Genomic DNA, 17,945 nt, shown 5'->3' with positions numbered 1-17,945 from the left:
CCAAATGCAATCTTAATTTAATGTTTAAGAATATTTTAATCTATAATCTTACAGAAGCACAAGACTAATATAATAACTATTTTTAAAAAAATACAGTATATGGAGTTAAAGTTTAAGCAGTAATACAAAAAACTGTTTAGAGATAATTTAAATTATAATTTTTAGAGTAACATTTAGTAATTGAAGGCATAGTATGAAATATTAAGAATAAAACTGACTATTTTTATTAAAAAGTTCATGCTACTTCCTAATTAAATGTTGAAGTGTTTAAAATTTTAATTATTTCGTTACCTTATAACTATTTTACATGCATTTTAATAATGAATTAAGGAAGTATATAATTTTGTCTTATTGGTATTAAATATTTTACGAAAAGAGTGTAAAAACATTAAAGCTTTTGATTTAATTTTTGAAGTAAATATAATTTTATTACTGTGTACTCAAAATTATTAATCAATATATTTATATTTTTCAATGCATTTACATGCCTATTTACTAATTTAAACGTATTTATAAAGTAAAATTTTAAGCATTTTATGCCACTAAATAAAAGACATTAATTTTTTTTAATAAATAGTACTAAATTCAACGAATAATACCAGTACTGTATATACGCAGAAATATAACATATATAATAAATTTGAATTAGTTATCATATAACTTAAAATTTATTTTTGATTGTAGTAGTCTACTTCCTTTAGATTATTTCTAAACAGTAACAACAGGAATAACAATAAAACCTATCAATGATTATGTTAAAATATCAAATTTCATATACAATATTCTTCTGTTTAAAGAAGTAATATTATATGTAAAACTTTGTAACAAAATAGTTTAAGAAAAACATAATAGCTCGTGTATCTGATTATAATTCAGGTAACTTATAGTTCTTTAATGATTAAGAAAAGTAGCAGCTTGATGTAGATCTTTTAGTAAGGATAAACCTATTACATTTACATTACCGAAAATAATATAAAAGCCATAAATATTAATATGCTACAGTAAGGTTATTTTTTGTTGAGATTGTATCTAAATAACCTGTCAATAGTCAATTTTAAAGATTAATGATTAGATGGACTTATAGCTGCAGTTTTAACTTGCATCGTTTACTTAGAAGAAATGAACGTTTCAATAAAATAAATTTTATATGATCTTTAATAACATGCTGTACTGTACTTTAATTTAATTTAGTTAATTAATTTAATAATAAATCATTTTATAATATTTAGTAGTAGTTATTAGTCATAACTAATAACTAATGTTATTAAATTATAAATTGACTTGTTCATTCTGCTTTTTTTTTATGGTGTTTATTGCACATAACTTGCATTTATATGAATTATCATCGTATATTTTCAAACTTTTCAAAATATGTGATGATAATTTATGCAAAATATTCAAGCAAACAATATTGTTATGAGAAATATACTTCAATTATTATTATTTTGCAATTTTTCTCATTTGTTTTTTAAGTAAGAGTAATACGTCGATGTGTGATTTCTGGGTTTTTATAATAGTCTACATTTAATCAGTAATTAAATTTGAAATAGGTTAATAATATTATACATGGTTTGTAGTGAAATTTTTTTGTTTTGAAATTTGTAAAGTCTATTGTTTTTAATGTATATGTTTGTAAAATGAAATTAATAAAAAATTGGCGCCTTGACATTTACGTATTTTCCTTTCTCTCTCACTATCTTCTCACAATTGTATAAAGAGTTCCTTTTGTCGAATCAAACTTCTTTTTTGTTTATCCTTGAACGAATTCTGCTGTTACTGAATACCATATATCAGAATTTGGTTAAATCCTTTCTTCGATGCATGGCCAAAGTCACACAATGGAGATAAACGTGCACAGGAAATAAAGGTTGACAAGAAATGTTAAACCCGACACCTGAGTTTCGTAATGTTTGTTTATTCTCTATCCTACAGAAACAGGGTGACCCAGATCTCCATCAACTCAATGGACAAATAGGACTATGGAGGTCAGAAAGTCGGAACAGACCATCGTCTTTCTAGTGAGAAGGGAGTGCCCTTGTTCCCATCAGAGCTTCACCATAGCTTGTCATAAAATTGAGACTGGAGTTTACCTTCACTTACGCTTCAATTATATTTGTCATAAATGTTAAAATAAACAGCTTACAAATTCGTGACTGGCGTTTTGTAAGCAACAAAGATGCTTAATCTCAATTTTGCAAGAACAAGATTTTGCTAAGAGTGAATTAGATCCTATTAAACTAAGCACGATTATTTTAAAACCATTAGGTTATCATAAAAGAAATCTTTTAAAAGGATGCTTTGCTCCAAAATACTTTCCAAAAACTTATATTCTACTCAAGTACTAATTTACAATGAAGATGAACTTAATCATTTCTTTGGAGGTAAAAGTTGAATCTAGTTTCTGTAGAAGTGAAAACTGTAATCGCGACCGAATCCTCCTTTAAAATTTAATATTTGAAAATAGTTTTTTAGCTTGTAAAAATTAGGGTGAAAAATATTAATTAAACCTAATTAAAATAAAAATAGTTTAATGAGTGCATGCTTATTTTTGTAATGTTTAATTTAATGTTTAATTTATATTAATTTTTTGTTATTAACTATTATTTTTATTCAATGTAACACTATAATATAGGATATAAGGTTATGGGCATATATCAACTTAATACATGCTCAATCATTAAATTTGTAGTTACAGAAAAATAAAAAAAAATAATTATTTAAATTGTTAATCAAGTCCTTAAATTGTTAATAAATAATTTATATATAAAATTTGCATCTTGTTTCACATATAGATTTATTTAGATTATTAGAACATTAAGATTTAGAGCTTACTAAAAGCTCATAATTATAATTTAATTGCTATTAACGTTTTAGATTCTAAAATGTCTAAAGCTCTAGACGAAGAATGATAAATAATAATAAAAGAATATTTGGCTGAAATATTGCCAGTGGACAAACATTACAAATTATAATTTTTATCAATATTTTCGAATCTTATAATCAAATATTTAATGTAGCATTATTCATCTAGCATTATTTTCACTAATATATAATTTATAAAATATAATATAAAGTCAAGTTATTTTTTACATAATCCTCTGCATTTGTTAGCCTATTTTATAAACAGGGTCGTAGAGAAGGGAGGAGAGTTGGGAATTTTTCTCCGGGACCAGAGAAAACTTAGGAACCCCTAGTGGTCCCTATCCTATAAATTAATGTTATTTTTATTAATAAAAAAATCTTTAAGACTGCTTTTTATTAATAAACATTCTACTTATATCATTTGTTCAACAATAAATGGCAAAAGGGGCCTGTTAAGGATCAACCATACTCCCGGATCCAATATAAGCTCTCCACAATCTTATGAAGAGAGACATGTAAGTAAATATTACTTAAGAAATTATATTAATTAAGATTGTGTTTTGATACATTATAAAATTTGCATACAAAGTAAATTATTTGATATTTTTAAGATTTGTTAACTTTTTAATCAAAGATTACAATAAGTTATTGAAATATTTAATCGAATATTTATTTATAAAAATTTAAAATATAAATAGAAATTTGTTTTGAATTTAAATTCAGCATAAATTTAAATATATATATTTAATTAATATCGGTTTTTTAAATGAACATTGTTTTAGTGATGCAGCGAAATTAGTTTTAATCCCTTAACAAAAGTTTAAAAAAATCACTTATCTCTATGAAGTGCATTTTCGTCGTTTATCTAGACTATATATAACTTTTTTACATATTAATGTTCTTTATTTTTAACAAAATGACATAAAATTTTAATATTTTAAAAATGAAAATGATGAATAAAATAGCACATTTATAATGCTGTATTAATTAAAATAATTTCTTTGTGTAAAATATTAATAGCATATTCATCATCATTGAAATATAAACCTTTTATGATCTCAGTCACAAGTGGAAAAACATGATAGTTCTAAACCTGTATATCTTATTTCTGATAACTTATATTTTATTAATGCAATTTGAGATGCTGATTGCATATGACCATAAGGTCTTTTCCCTTTGACCTCACTCTTCCTACCTCAGATTGAAAGAGATTACACTTCACCTCTGGTTTTTCCTTCTTTTTTTTAAATAAATATTTCAACAATTTTTTACAATTGCGTTTTATAACTAAATAAACAAACATAAGTGATAGATTTTTAAAAATAAAATCAAACCATTTTATATAAAAAGTTTCTTAATTAGCGTTTTATAATAATTAAAAAATGTTACTCGTTTAATAAGCATATTTCGAGAATAATTAAATTGAAGAGCTTTCCTTTAAAGTTGTTACTTTTCTATCATTGTATACAATATACAAACTGTTGCAATTGGACAGAAGTCAATGATATGAATTTGCTGCAACCAATAAAGAGATTCGATGAAGTCCTTGATGTTGACAGCGTTAATAATGAGGTAGTGAGTGATAGCTCACGTCCTTGAGTAGATATGAGAGCAATGGTTTTTTAAACGTAAGCAAATGATGAGAGAATTTTCAAGACTGTAATGTATGAAGAAAAGAATTAGCGTAAGGAAGTATATTCGAAAGAAATGTAGGACATTGTCTGTGCCTGGTGGCCGAAGTCACGAATTCAAGAGTTTTTCATGACACAACTATTGTCTTTCACAGGAGTCCGCACAATGCCAACTGGATAGTTTTATGACTTTTGAGCTACTTTCGTTTTTTCGTTACTGAAACATCTACAATTATATCACAAAAACTAGATTTAAAAATGATTAAATAGTTCAATCTTTAGGCAGTAAAACTACGGTGTAGGCCTATATTAAAGTAGATTTAAAGATAAGTTTTTGACGTTGTAAATTTGAAAAATGACTGAGGTTCTGCATTTAATTTTCGAATGCGTTAAAGTTCTTTATAGTTATTTGCAAAAGCCATAAAAATAGTTTGTTAATATAAAATTATAGCAGTTTATAATTTTAGCAAACAAGTTAATCTTGTTTTGATGGTCTATTAATATTCTTTTTATTTTTCTTATTAAGGAACTGTTATTAGCAGGATGTTATTCTTCCTTTAAATGAAGGACGAATAATTACCCTAAACTATACCTGAGGTCATTCAATTAAAGTGAAACCCAGAATTTAACTTACTACAATACATAAGCATGTAACACAATGAATCGGACCACCCAAGCTATAAACTTACTTTAATATCGAATTTTTTATTTTGATGATTCAATCTCCACATTTTAATTGTTTCATTTTGGAGTAAAGCCAGGTTGTTTTTTCGATATTTTATGGTTATTATCTTCAAATTATTTAGAGCAAACTAAACTAAAAAATAAAGTTTTAATAGTAGAATACCTAATTTTAGATGACCATGATTAAAATAATACTTTTATAACAATAACCTTTTACTTATTTCTTTCGTAAGACTCTTTTCGGCTATAGATCAATCTGGTTTCATTTTTTAAGCTCAAATAAATTTTATCAATCATAATTTTATGACAATTTTCTTTTTGAAATAAATGTTTCGACCTAATTTTTTTTTGTAACAATTATTTAAATATGACAATATAACTCTTATTAAATGTAGGTCTAGTGCAGATACTCATGCTAATCTACTTACTACTTTCGTGTTTATTTTATTTCTTTTCTATTTAGCCTAATAATCGTTTATCCAATAAAATTATCTCATCGTATATAATGTTATAGAAATATATAATTAAGTCTACATCTAAATAACATGTATATAATAAACTAAACCTACGCAGACCTAAAGGCCTAAATCCCTATTAGTTTATATAAGCTGTATAATTTATGTATATATTTTATCGAAATTTTATTTTAATAAATGTAAAAATAATTTCTTAAATTTTTTATTATCAAAAACTATTAATAAAAAATAAATTATCTAAACGGTTAATTTATTTTTTTAATCGTCGTAAGGCAAAAATTGGAATATTCTTTTATAAATGTCTTCACGAAAAAATTAATTTTATGCGATAAAATCGCTCTTGAAAAGACATTTATTATATTTTTTAAGTTTTTAATAAATATTTAATATTTCTGATTTTTTTTCCAATTAGTCACTTGGGACTTTTTTTTGTAGAGCCATTATTTATGTTCCTCATTATTAACAGAAACTTCATTATAGATCTAAAAGGAGTTTGCCACCTTGTTTAATTAAAACCAAGTTTGCTTTTTTATTTAATTATTATTAAATGAATTGTTCTATAATTTACTGATAGCGATTATGTTAATTATTATTATATATGATCAGTGTTGCTAATAATTAGATTATCCTATCATACTTAAGTATATTAAACGCTAAAGAAAAATTACAGAATATCTGATTTGGTTGGAGAATTCTAGACAAAATTGTAACCATTGAATCATAATTACAATTCTGTAACAATCGACCTATTATTTCAATTCGTTATAATTAGCCTAAGTTAAATCTTCGAGAGCAAAGAAAATAAGAAAATAAAAAATAATAAATGGCTTCAAATTACATATCGTAGGATGATTTCCTACTTTAATAATTTTCAGCGATCAAGATATTTGAATTATTCATTGTTCTTAATATTTCGATTTATATTATGATCTTACAGCAGCATAATTTTTGTACAACGATTGAAGAAAGTTTAATGAACTTTTAAGTCACCCAGAGTAAACTTTATAATTGCCTAGGGAATATCTAAAGTTGATAAGATAGGCAAACCTCCTCCACTCATATATGGGAGCGTCAGTTTATCTGGGGACACGATAACGCTTTTCTGCGATTGGTGTCGTATAACAATGTGCAGTATACTGCTTTAGGGCTAAAATCCTTTCCTTCTTCTTAGTGCCTTTCGTGGGAGTTAATATTTATAGATGAGTCGATAATGTCATTGAGTTTGTTTAGCTTTCTCTCTAAATTATACTTTAACAATTTTCACTATCTGTTGCTCCATACGTATTGGAAGTTTTGGTTAATTCTTCGTCACGCCCATGCGCCTGCATGTTGTTTCTACTTTCAATTATTGTATCTGACTGGTTCCTTATATCAATTATGCATGAGAGGACTTTTACATTCAAACCGTTACGACAGTTAGGTATTCTGTTCTAAGATACCATTCAATTGTGTTTCAATACCTGGCCGATAAAATGATAGTTTAAAAATAAACTGATAAAGGTTCAATAAATAGTAATTATTTGTATAATTAGATCATTTCCAACGATTAAATTACTCCAATAATATTTGTTTTTTGTGGTTCAGTTATCTCTAGCCTTATTCTATAAAGGCTTTATTTTTATTTTTTTAAAATTAATTTACATTAATGTGAAATTAAATTGCACTTTATTAATATCTATAAATTAATAAAATTATTTACAACGCAAACACTTTAGTAACCAATATTTTAAGATGTCATCTATCATAAAATTTTGTAGTGAAAAAAAAATTATTTTAGATACGATTTAAAGTTTAATCGTGTAAAAATTATTATAATTAATTCGTCTTTAAAATATTCAATTTTCGTTTAATGGCGTTATTAATAAATTTCTTTACTGGTTAAGAATATATCTTTATTTATTAGAATATATTAAATAATATTTAAAATTTTTTTTATAAATTTAATAACTTAATTTAAGGTAGCAGAAAGATATAATATATTTATACTTATGTTCAATTTAAAATGTTAAAAAGTTGGTTTACCTTGCTTAGTGTAGTTAATGCAAACAAACGTGACTCAGGTTCAATTAATTCGTCATTAATCATTTTTTTTCTAGAAACAACAATGTCTCGGCTCCCATTCATTGTTTTTAAAATTAAATTTAGTCAGATTTTGTAAAAGTATGTATCAAAATATAAGATATAATTTTCTAAATAAATATAATCTAATAAAACTCTTACAATGAAAGATATTGTCTAATTTAATATTCTATTTTTGTTAGCATAATCACTATTATTAACTTTTTAACAATGGACATAAGCCAAAATTATATAATACATAAAGCTATGTTTATTACAATAATTTATAAATTTCTGTTGGAAATTACATTACAGTTTGCTAACAGAAAGTAATCCTTCTAATCGTTAACATGGATTATCGTTATAGAAGTAAATGGAACCAAATAACGTTGTTTAATTTTTATTTGGAAAATTAAATTAGAATTTACGGTAAGTAACAAACAAAAATTATTATTTGTTATAAAATTATATTTATTATCGATGTTACAATGTCATATCATTTACTGAGATTTTTTGATGTCATTTTCTCTACAGAGAAAAACGGCAAAAACAAAATATGTCAAACACGTTATTTTACTTCAGGCCAAGAATAAATGATGTATAGGTCTTTGTTCTCTTACGGAATTTCCTTCGTTAAAATAAGATATAAATTTGCCAATGCCATAATAGTCTAATATGAGCAATTCTCACGCTATAATTTCATACATATTAATATGCAAGTAGCCTATGGGATAAATCGATTATCACATTTATGTTCAATTTACATTTTATTTTTTCTTGAATGAATAATGCAGTTTTAACTGCACGTTATAAATACAATTGATCCATTTCTACAGTATCAAAAGTAAATGTTAGTGATATTTGATACATTCATTTGTTATATCGTTTTTCAACGGCGACCACTTCTAAATATGGTCACGTGTCTTTGTAAATGTGTGAGAATTAAAATACAATAAAAAATTCTAAATTATTGATGATTCTTTTAAAAAGTAACAAACAAGTTGCAAAATACGTAAAAGAGAAGAAACTGTTTATGGGTTTTAATTATTAATAAGGATGCGATGCAGATTACGTCGATTTTTAACTTATTACGTATTCAACTACACTGTACAATAAAAATAAGATTTTTAATACTTTATAACATTTATTTGTCAAAAGAAACAAATCTGAAGAGCAGTATCCGATAATAATTTCTTTATTATATTAATAATGGAGTTCGGCAGCATTCTAATTTAGATCATTTCTGTAGATAAAATATGGTCAATATACGTGCCGGTACGATTAGATTACTTCTCAGTATGAATAAAACTGAAGAATAAAATAAATTCTATATATCATCTAGGTATGAAATATGAGCAATTATTGATTCACCAAATATCAAAACTTCTCTCTTTGATGTTTAATTGCATGTTGTGATTCTAGGCAAGAAAACTGAGACTATCTGTCTCTAAAAACTGAAAGTGACAGTTTATAATTGGTAATAAATTAACTCTCTCCCAGATAATAAATACTTTCGGTGAATATAAAGTGTATACGACCGATAATTAATGAGAGAAATGACATGCGGGTGGAACCCGGAGCTCAGAGAAGAGGGGAGAGAGGCGACGACTGTATTCCCACTCCCAGTAGTTTCTCTCTATACACTCACAACTTGACATCTTCTAAAGAGAGACAGACATCCCTGGTTTCTGATTTCACCTAAATATGTCTTCCCGCTGGCTGAAAAATTGGGTCCACTTTTATTTCAAAATTCGTTAACTATGCCACCTGGTGAAAGAAATTTTAATTATCTATTTCAAATTTTAGATAGGGTTCGAAATTTTATTTATAATATTCTTTGTAGAAATCCAATTTGAAAGTGTTTATGATTTAACATTTTAAATGTTTTAAATATGAAATCAAAATTCAAAAAAATTTCGTAAAATTCGATTGCAAAGTGCAAAATGCTAATAATTCGATGATAAATAGTAAAAAATGTACACACTTTTTACTATTTATCATCGAAATCTCAATACTTTTGCAAGCAAAAGCTTTTCCAGACAGTACTCGGTCAAAAATGTTATGAAAAACATAATTATTCGAAGAATGCTTGAAGGCTCACCAATTACATTTTAAGAAAGTTTTGCTATATACATGACAGTAAATATGTTTATTTGCAAATGAGCTTTCGAGTGTGATGTGCACTATAATCTTTGTAGGCATTCGGGTGTATCTTGATAAAACCTAAAAAAGCTGTTATCTAAAGAAGCGTTGCCGCTGCTGAATTTTAAATCATCTTTCGACAATAATCTCTTTTATCTACAACACGATATAAAATGTGAATAATGTAATTCTAGTTAGCAGAATTCTGTGAAAAGTAGGCAATTTAGTTTAATTATTATTATTTTTTTATATCTCCACACATTATATAGATTTAAGAAAAAAACATTTTTTGTAATTCTTAATTTTATTTAAATCAGTTTTATACTTCATAAGCCGACACTTCCTAAGGGTTCAAAAATGAATGTATGTATAGCTTATCTAATTGCGTTAATTTATTCTAATGTGAACGATAGTATCTTTTAAGCCCTATATTTTGTAGTGTGCTAAATAGATATTTTCAATCTTAAATCAGATCAATCAAACTTTTCTTATCGTACAGACCAGATAATTTACAAATTAGAACTTTTGGTAATCAAAAGTTTGAAATATTAAATAGATAAAGTGCTTGCGATTAAACTTCTTCAAAAAAGAATGATGGAAATTTTTTAACTAATTAGAAATGCTTAAAGAATGTTTACAAGTGATAAAAAATATTGAATCACAAATCATTGTGCCGATGGATACGTACACTTGTAGGTCTGCTAGCAAATTGTATCCTGCGGGTTTCTTATGTTTGTCGAGAGAATTTTGTTTTTCTTAGTTATCCTTGTATTTTTTAACTTAATAAAAACTCATATTAAAAACATATTATTTATATAATAAGCATTAACAAAGAGTTCGAAAAAAATCACTATTCAAAAATTATATATAATATATATTACTGGTTCACTAAAAGAATGGTGGAAATCATTTGGTTATTTCTTTAAGAATATTCTAAAATGTTCAGTTTCCTAAAGTTAGAAAATAATAATAATTAGCTAATGTCTCAACTTTTAAATTAGAAACAAATGTTTAAATTCCAAAAAATAATACAACTGTACAAAATTATTTCATCATTTGGTTATTTTTTTGTTACTTTTAAAGATACGTAATGTTATTATCGAATAATACGGTTTTCAAAATGCGTTCTTAAAATTCTGTATGTTCGTTTCTATTTTTTTTTCGTTGCTAAATGTTCATTTTATATCTGTATTATGATTACATAGAGAAATTAGTTTTCAAGATATAATTTATAAAAAAGAATTACAAGTACTGTATAAGATAGTTTAAATAATAAATAAACAAAAGTTATACATTGGATTAATTATTTATTCAAATTTTATATAATACTCTTAACATCATCACAAATAATAAAACATAAATAATATAAACTTTATCATATATGTATTTATATAGTAAATAGACTAAGTTAACAATATATATATATATTTTTTTAAAATCAATTTTCCTTTCCTTGCGAAGGTTATGACCCATTGTCTTATCTCTCGAAGATGAAGCATCTTTTCCTTCTCTCTTTCATTTTTTTTTTTAATTTGCATACGACTAGCAATTTTATTTTTTAATTTTCAAATAGCTAGGTTCACATTTCAGAATGGCATGCTGTCTAGCAGCTGAAAGATTTGTTCCGGTCTGATATAGACTACTCAATCATCTAAGATATATGTATATCGCTATATGTTTTACCAGAACTTAGATAATAGAAAATTGATAAACCTAATAGAGCTTTCGCCGAATGCAATTTTTCATTCTAATACTTTCTGCTAATTTATTTATTTAATATTATTCATCAACATTTGTTCATTAATTTAAAAAAGAGACATTGATGAAGATACATTTAACTGTAAATAGTCGAGTTCGTTCCCTTCTCGTTTCAATTTAGTTTCTCCCCCCTTGAAAATTATCGCTAGTTATACACAGATTGTTATACGCGTAAAAGGTGAGAAAAGTTAATGCTATCGGCGAAGAACATCACACAAGAGATGATAGACAAGATAGATGTGCTGTCAGCTTTTAGTAATGAAAATCGTTCACCAATTAATTGGTATTGGAAAAGGGATCTGACAAAGATAGAGGATTATCCTTATTCCTCGCCTTAGGCTTGGACTAAATTTATAAAGTAGAACATTCTTTAATCTCATTGACAATAAAAGAAGAGGTCAAACGTGTCTAGAAATAAAAAGTGTTAAGATTGAAGGATCGTATTCACTTTCATCCTTCAAATACTTAATTTTAATTACACGAATGATCCTATCAAATTTTAAATATTTCGTATAAATTCTATCTATTTCTCTTATCAGATGATCTTCATGAATGATTTTTCACATTTATGACAGTTGGTTCGGATGTTTGTAATATAAAATGGAGTTTGGTTTAAAAATCAATTAATTTACAGAAGATCTGTATCATGAAAAAAGTATTACATGAACTTAAAATGTAGGTTTATGATCTAACTTTTGCATTTATTACATAAGAATTTTTAGCCTATTTATAAATGGCTAGATGGATTTTATTGTTAGAAACTAGATATTAGTTAACTGATTAATCTTTAGTTAATTGAAAAATAATAGATGTAACGTCTATATATGGAATGCCAGAAATCATATTGATACATTTTAAAACTAATATTAAGTTTGAATTTTAATAGTATTCTATTGTAGAATTTTTCAGAACTTATTTAAAACAAATTTGAAATACCTCATTTTATGATCAAACCTTTATTATAAATAAATGTATAAATACTTGATCATAAAATGTAAACTAAAACTGATTTCAATTACTAAACTTTTTCTAAAATAAAAAATTTGAAATACTGAATTCATGAAAAGCAATAGCTATATTTTCACGCTTATCCATCGAAAAATTACATGGTTTTCGTTAATATGATAGATAAAAACAAGGATCCGGGTTTAAATGATTTATCGAAGCGATAAGAATAATGAACTCAGAATATCGATAATCATTATTACAAATTAGTATCATTAATTATCATATATTATGATAGAGGAATCATTAGAAGGAACCTAATTCAACACGATATTCTTCTCATATATATATATATAATGTATAGTAGAATCACGATGATTAATGCGCTTTATTGTAAATTAAAATATTATTGAATAAATTTAAATGAATCAGATACACCTTTTTTTTAAAAAAAAAGATAATTACACATGCTCTATTGCCGGATAAATAAATTCAAAATGAGAGAATTTTTTTTAAATAAAATTTTTTAAAAACAAAAAAGTTAATTCTTGATAACCTAATTAATCAATAAAGACAGAAATATAAATATTGTTACACAAATAAAAAAATATGTATACATAATATAATTATCAGAGTTCGTGAAAAATATGCTTATTTTTTATATGATATGATATGGTAATTTAAAAAATAGAGATACTTTAAAAAAAAATAAAAAAAAATCTAAAAGTCAAATCATGTTAAATAATTTGACTTTTTTCTTTAATATGAAATACTCAGACGTTAACGATTCTTAATTTAAACGCAATATCAGGAATCATGGATTTATTTCTATTATATTAGGCCTATATCACGACATATTCGATACTGCCAATAGACAATTCAAAGACTAGCTTAAAGAATTAAACCTCAAGTTACAATTAAATCAATAATATATATATATATATATAATTTGTAGTTCTGCGTGTAATATGTATCAGTTCAAAATTTTATTATATACGGTACAAATTTAATCTTGTAAATAATTTATTTCTTTAGGCTTATATGTTTAAACTACTTTTTAAATAAATTTATAAAACAAAACAAAGTGAAGAATTTTAACATCTTTTAATATATAATACAACTTTGTTTTAATTTTTACAATATTACACGAAAATATTGCAAACAAACCATTATTTCTCTTCAATAAGTGAGTAAAATAAATTAATTTTTTAAATGTTTCAATCGTAAATCATTTTAAACATGACTACTTTAAAATATTTTATTTTATTTTATTAAATCTCTCCATGTTTCTTTATAAAACATTCCATCAGAGGAAACTGAATAAAATATTCTAGAATTTTATCCTCAGAAGCTGAATTTTATCTCCGCTTTTCTGAACATTTTACTCTTTTAAATTAAATATATGCATCATCTTATTACTTATCTTTACTACAGTTTAGCCAATAATAATATTTCCTTAACTACAAAATTTATTAAACTATAAATTTATTCTTTAACTAACTTTTAGTCAAATAACTTTTATATTTTAAGATGAATAGCATAAACGTGTATTTAACATTAGATACATTAAAGTTGTAGGCTTTTAACTATCAGTTAGTAATATTTATTAGAATGTAACAATGTAATTGAATTTCGAAATTTAATTTTGTTGACAATTTTAATTAAATATAACATTATCCAGTGGTTTTTTAACTTTGATGTTCTAGTCTACGTAGATATTCTACTTCATAGATATATATAAAATAAACATTACATCAGATAAAGCTGATATAATATGCATGTTGCATCATTTATTTAAATTTATTTGTTAGTCACTCAGTTCATTTAGCAGTTATAACTCATTGATATTCCATTGAAATTATAACAAAAATATTAAGACAAGTTAATACATCGTTTCAAATAGTATCTTAAATCCAAACGAACTACAAGATTATCGGGCTCTGTTAAGGCTAATTTTAATAATTAATTATAAAGTAATTTGACTAGAGGTAGGCGGTCAAGAAATGGCGGCCTAACCGCCATCTTCTAGTTAAATTACTTTATAATTAGCATATTAAAGATTTTTAAATCTTAATATTCCCTTAAGATAATTTATAACGAATTAAAACAAAAATGATCATCTTAACATTACTTTTTTCAAAAAATTCAAATAAATTTTATTTTAAAAATTGTAACAAATTCTTTATATTTATGTAAACGAATGTGTCTTTAAAAATATAGAATTTATTAATAAAAAATCTAACTTGATGATAGCATGAATTTTCGAAATATAAAATCACTAAAAAGTTCTTTCGTAGTTTCGTAGCTTTTATTTACACATTTTAATAATTTTTTTTCTAAGAATAATTTTTGAATAACGCGAAAATAATTAAATAGAGAAGCAATAATATAAATTTTTCTCTGATAAATTTAAAAAGAATTTTTAAGTCTATTAGTTATAAAAACTTATTACAGATACAGTAGAAGCACCGGGGCAAGTACCCCTTCTGTCGTTTTTTTTGGAGAATATATAACATACAAATGCTTTTATAAACCTAACTTTACAAATTTTATCTTTTAATAGTTTTTAAAATTAATAATTAATTAAAATTAATAGAGAGAAGTTTATTGTTATTCGCTTGTATTCCGAAAGACAGGAAGGTGGTGGCTAGGCGACAGAATCATATAAAACGTGTAAACATTTTTAGAAGAATGTAAAGTAAAAATACAATTATTTTTATTACATTATCTTTCTTATAATTTTTTTCTGGATCTTCTATTATGTGCAGACAACATATTCAGTTGTGTTAATAATTTAATTCACCTTAAACTAGTTAAAAGAATAAACTATTTTTGTTGTTTTTTAATTATCATTCCGGAAATAATTTAGATGGATAAACCATGATGCAATTAAATAGAAGAGGTTTAACATTTGCCCATATTTTACTTATTTAGATCATCAGATCATTTGAATTAATTGGTAGACTTGAAAGTCAAGAAAAATGTTTTATGTATAGGATAATTAACACTCATCTTAACGTGAAAGATTTAGTCTTTCTGTAACCTTTTGTAAAACTCATTGCAAATTAATAATATTATATTAATTACCATAAGAAACTATGATTATTGAAAACATATAGGCTTAATATTTATTATTTGAAGAGAGTTTAATGAATTTGGAAAATAAGTCACTGCAGAAAATAAATAATATAAAAAAAAGTTAAATGAAGATTTCGAAATTAAATAGGTCTATTGTTTTCCAAGATTATTTAGGAACAGAAGAAAAGATTAGGTACTCTGTTTAATGGAAAATACATTTAAATCATTATATGGAGGTGACATAAATAAAGAAACTAGTTTCAATAGGTTTTTAACAAATAGTTAATTTTTGAAATTTTAATTTGTCAATACTGCAAACAATGCTTCCTTTATAGAAATTTCTTAATTAACATCATGTAAAATAATGTAATTTGCTTATTTTTTAAATAACTTATCAATAGTGGTAGATAAATTATATGAATAAAGCTATTAAGAATGTCGTATATTAAGTGCTTAAAAAGACTTTAGAACTAGTTATTAGACTACAGCCTAGTAATTTATTTTAGCCCTTAATTTTTATCTCAAGATTAAAATTTGTATAATTCTCGTGTAAATATAAAATAAATATTTTTAGATTAAAACTTAAAAACATATTTTTTTTTCTGTTCGATTAATTGACAATTTGAAAAGGTAGAAGCTATTCAAATTTTATTCTTAGAACTATATAATTCATTATGATTTACTCGTAAAAATACGTGAGATTTCAAACAAATTTTCATTTATCTTGTAGAATGAGTTAATGGTTAAATTGTTCCCTAAACAAATTAATCGTAAACTTATATTTAAATCGAAATTTCTGTTGCTTTGTTTACAATTGAATTCTAGATCTTTTACGTAATTCACAGCCGATTATTTATCTTGAGATTTATTATTATTATTTTAAGTAATGTTTTCTATAATTATAATTAATAAAACGCTTACATTTATCATTCTCACAAAGGATAATACACGCACTTATATATTTAATAGGATGCCGTTTACTCAAATATTGTTGACTATAATTAAGCTTTAATTGGATAATTGTTTAAAGCCTATATTTTGCATAGTAAAAAACTGATAATTATACAAAATTACCTATCGATTATGGAACATTTTTATAATTTTATTATTGATGAATTTATGCATACATTTTTTAAATGTGTTTAAAATTTGCATATAATTGTTCTTACAACAGACAATTCTTTTTTAAAAAAATCTTTTTGAGATGAACGAAATTACTCAATTAATGGAGTTCTTCACATAAGATTAACACGTACATAATTAATGAATTAGCCTATTTAATATTATCCAATTCACAGAGTAAGTTATTTCCTTAAAATTGTTTATCTTAATATTTTTCATCACAATATAAAGGTTTATATTAATTAAGCATGTTCACAATATACACAAAGTAATGTCATTTAAATTTATGGATATTAATTTACTCTATTATTCAAAGAGAAAACATGTTTCTTGTAACGAAATTAATATTAAATTAAGATTGCAAAAAATAATTTTATCGCGTGACAGTAAATTAATTGTATTGTATAAAAATTATTTAAATTTTATTAATTCTTTGTAATATATTTTAATCGTATGTATTTCTATTTTAATTAATTCTGTATCTATAACGATTAAAGATCAATTATCAATGGCTTTTCTTAAATTATTATTATTATTAGACCATTAATATTTAGAGCTTTTAAGTAAATATGCTATGAATAAAATTATAAGCTATATAAAATGATTTTCATTGAATTTCTTTCAAAATATCCAACGAATTTCTTATCAAAGTATATTTTAATTTATAAACATTATTTCCCTTTATTAAGAATTATTCTTAATTCGAATTTTCTATTAATATTAAGTTAATCATAATTAAAAATTGCCATAATTATTATTATTACAGCAATGTAGGCCTACTTATTAGAAACATAAACAATTACATAAATGTTACATTCATTTAAGACTGTAGTTCATCACAGGCTTCGTCTCTATCCTATTAAATTGCCGTTTTAAAATTTATTCATGTTATTCAAGCTTTAATGTTTCGCAAACAACGTGATTTATTAATATATTATTAAATTTAATATTTTTAAAGTTTGTAGTTTGCATTTTATCATTTTATTATCAGTTTTTATTTAACCATTTTTTTAGTGTTGTAAAAAAAATGTAGATTTAAAAAAGATAAAATACAGCTTAAATGTAATATTTAAAGATAATGAACTGTACATATTTATATCTAATTATATCTTTAACCTATTTTGCATGTTTTCTTACTTGACTACTTGTCAGTTTGATAAGCATAATTGAAAGGGCTATAGCATTATAC

The 17,945-nt window shown here is 24.3% G+C and overlaps 1 long non-coding RNA gene across 1 annotated transcript in view; it reads right to left on the bottom strand.

The window, feature by feature from the left end:
• LOC136988847 (uncharacterized) overlaps positions 1-17,945 on the bottom strand; it is a 129,255-nt gene that overhangs the window by 66,200 nt on the left and 45,110 nt on the right. The gene's annotated exons all lie outside the window — the stretch shown is intronic.

This window comes from Centruroides vittatus, unplaced genomic scaffold (assembly GCF_030686945.1).
Source record: "Centruroides vittatus isolate TY-2023 unplaced genomic scaffold, ASM3068694v2 scaffold_386, whole genome shotgun sequence".
Taxonomy (NCBI): Eukaryota; Metazoa; Arthropoda; class Arachnida; order Scorpiones; family Buthidae; genus Centruroides; species Centruroides vittatus.
This window is presented reverse-complemented; position numbering and strand designations above follow the sequence as displayed.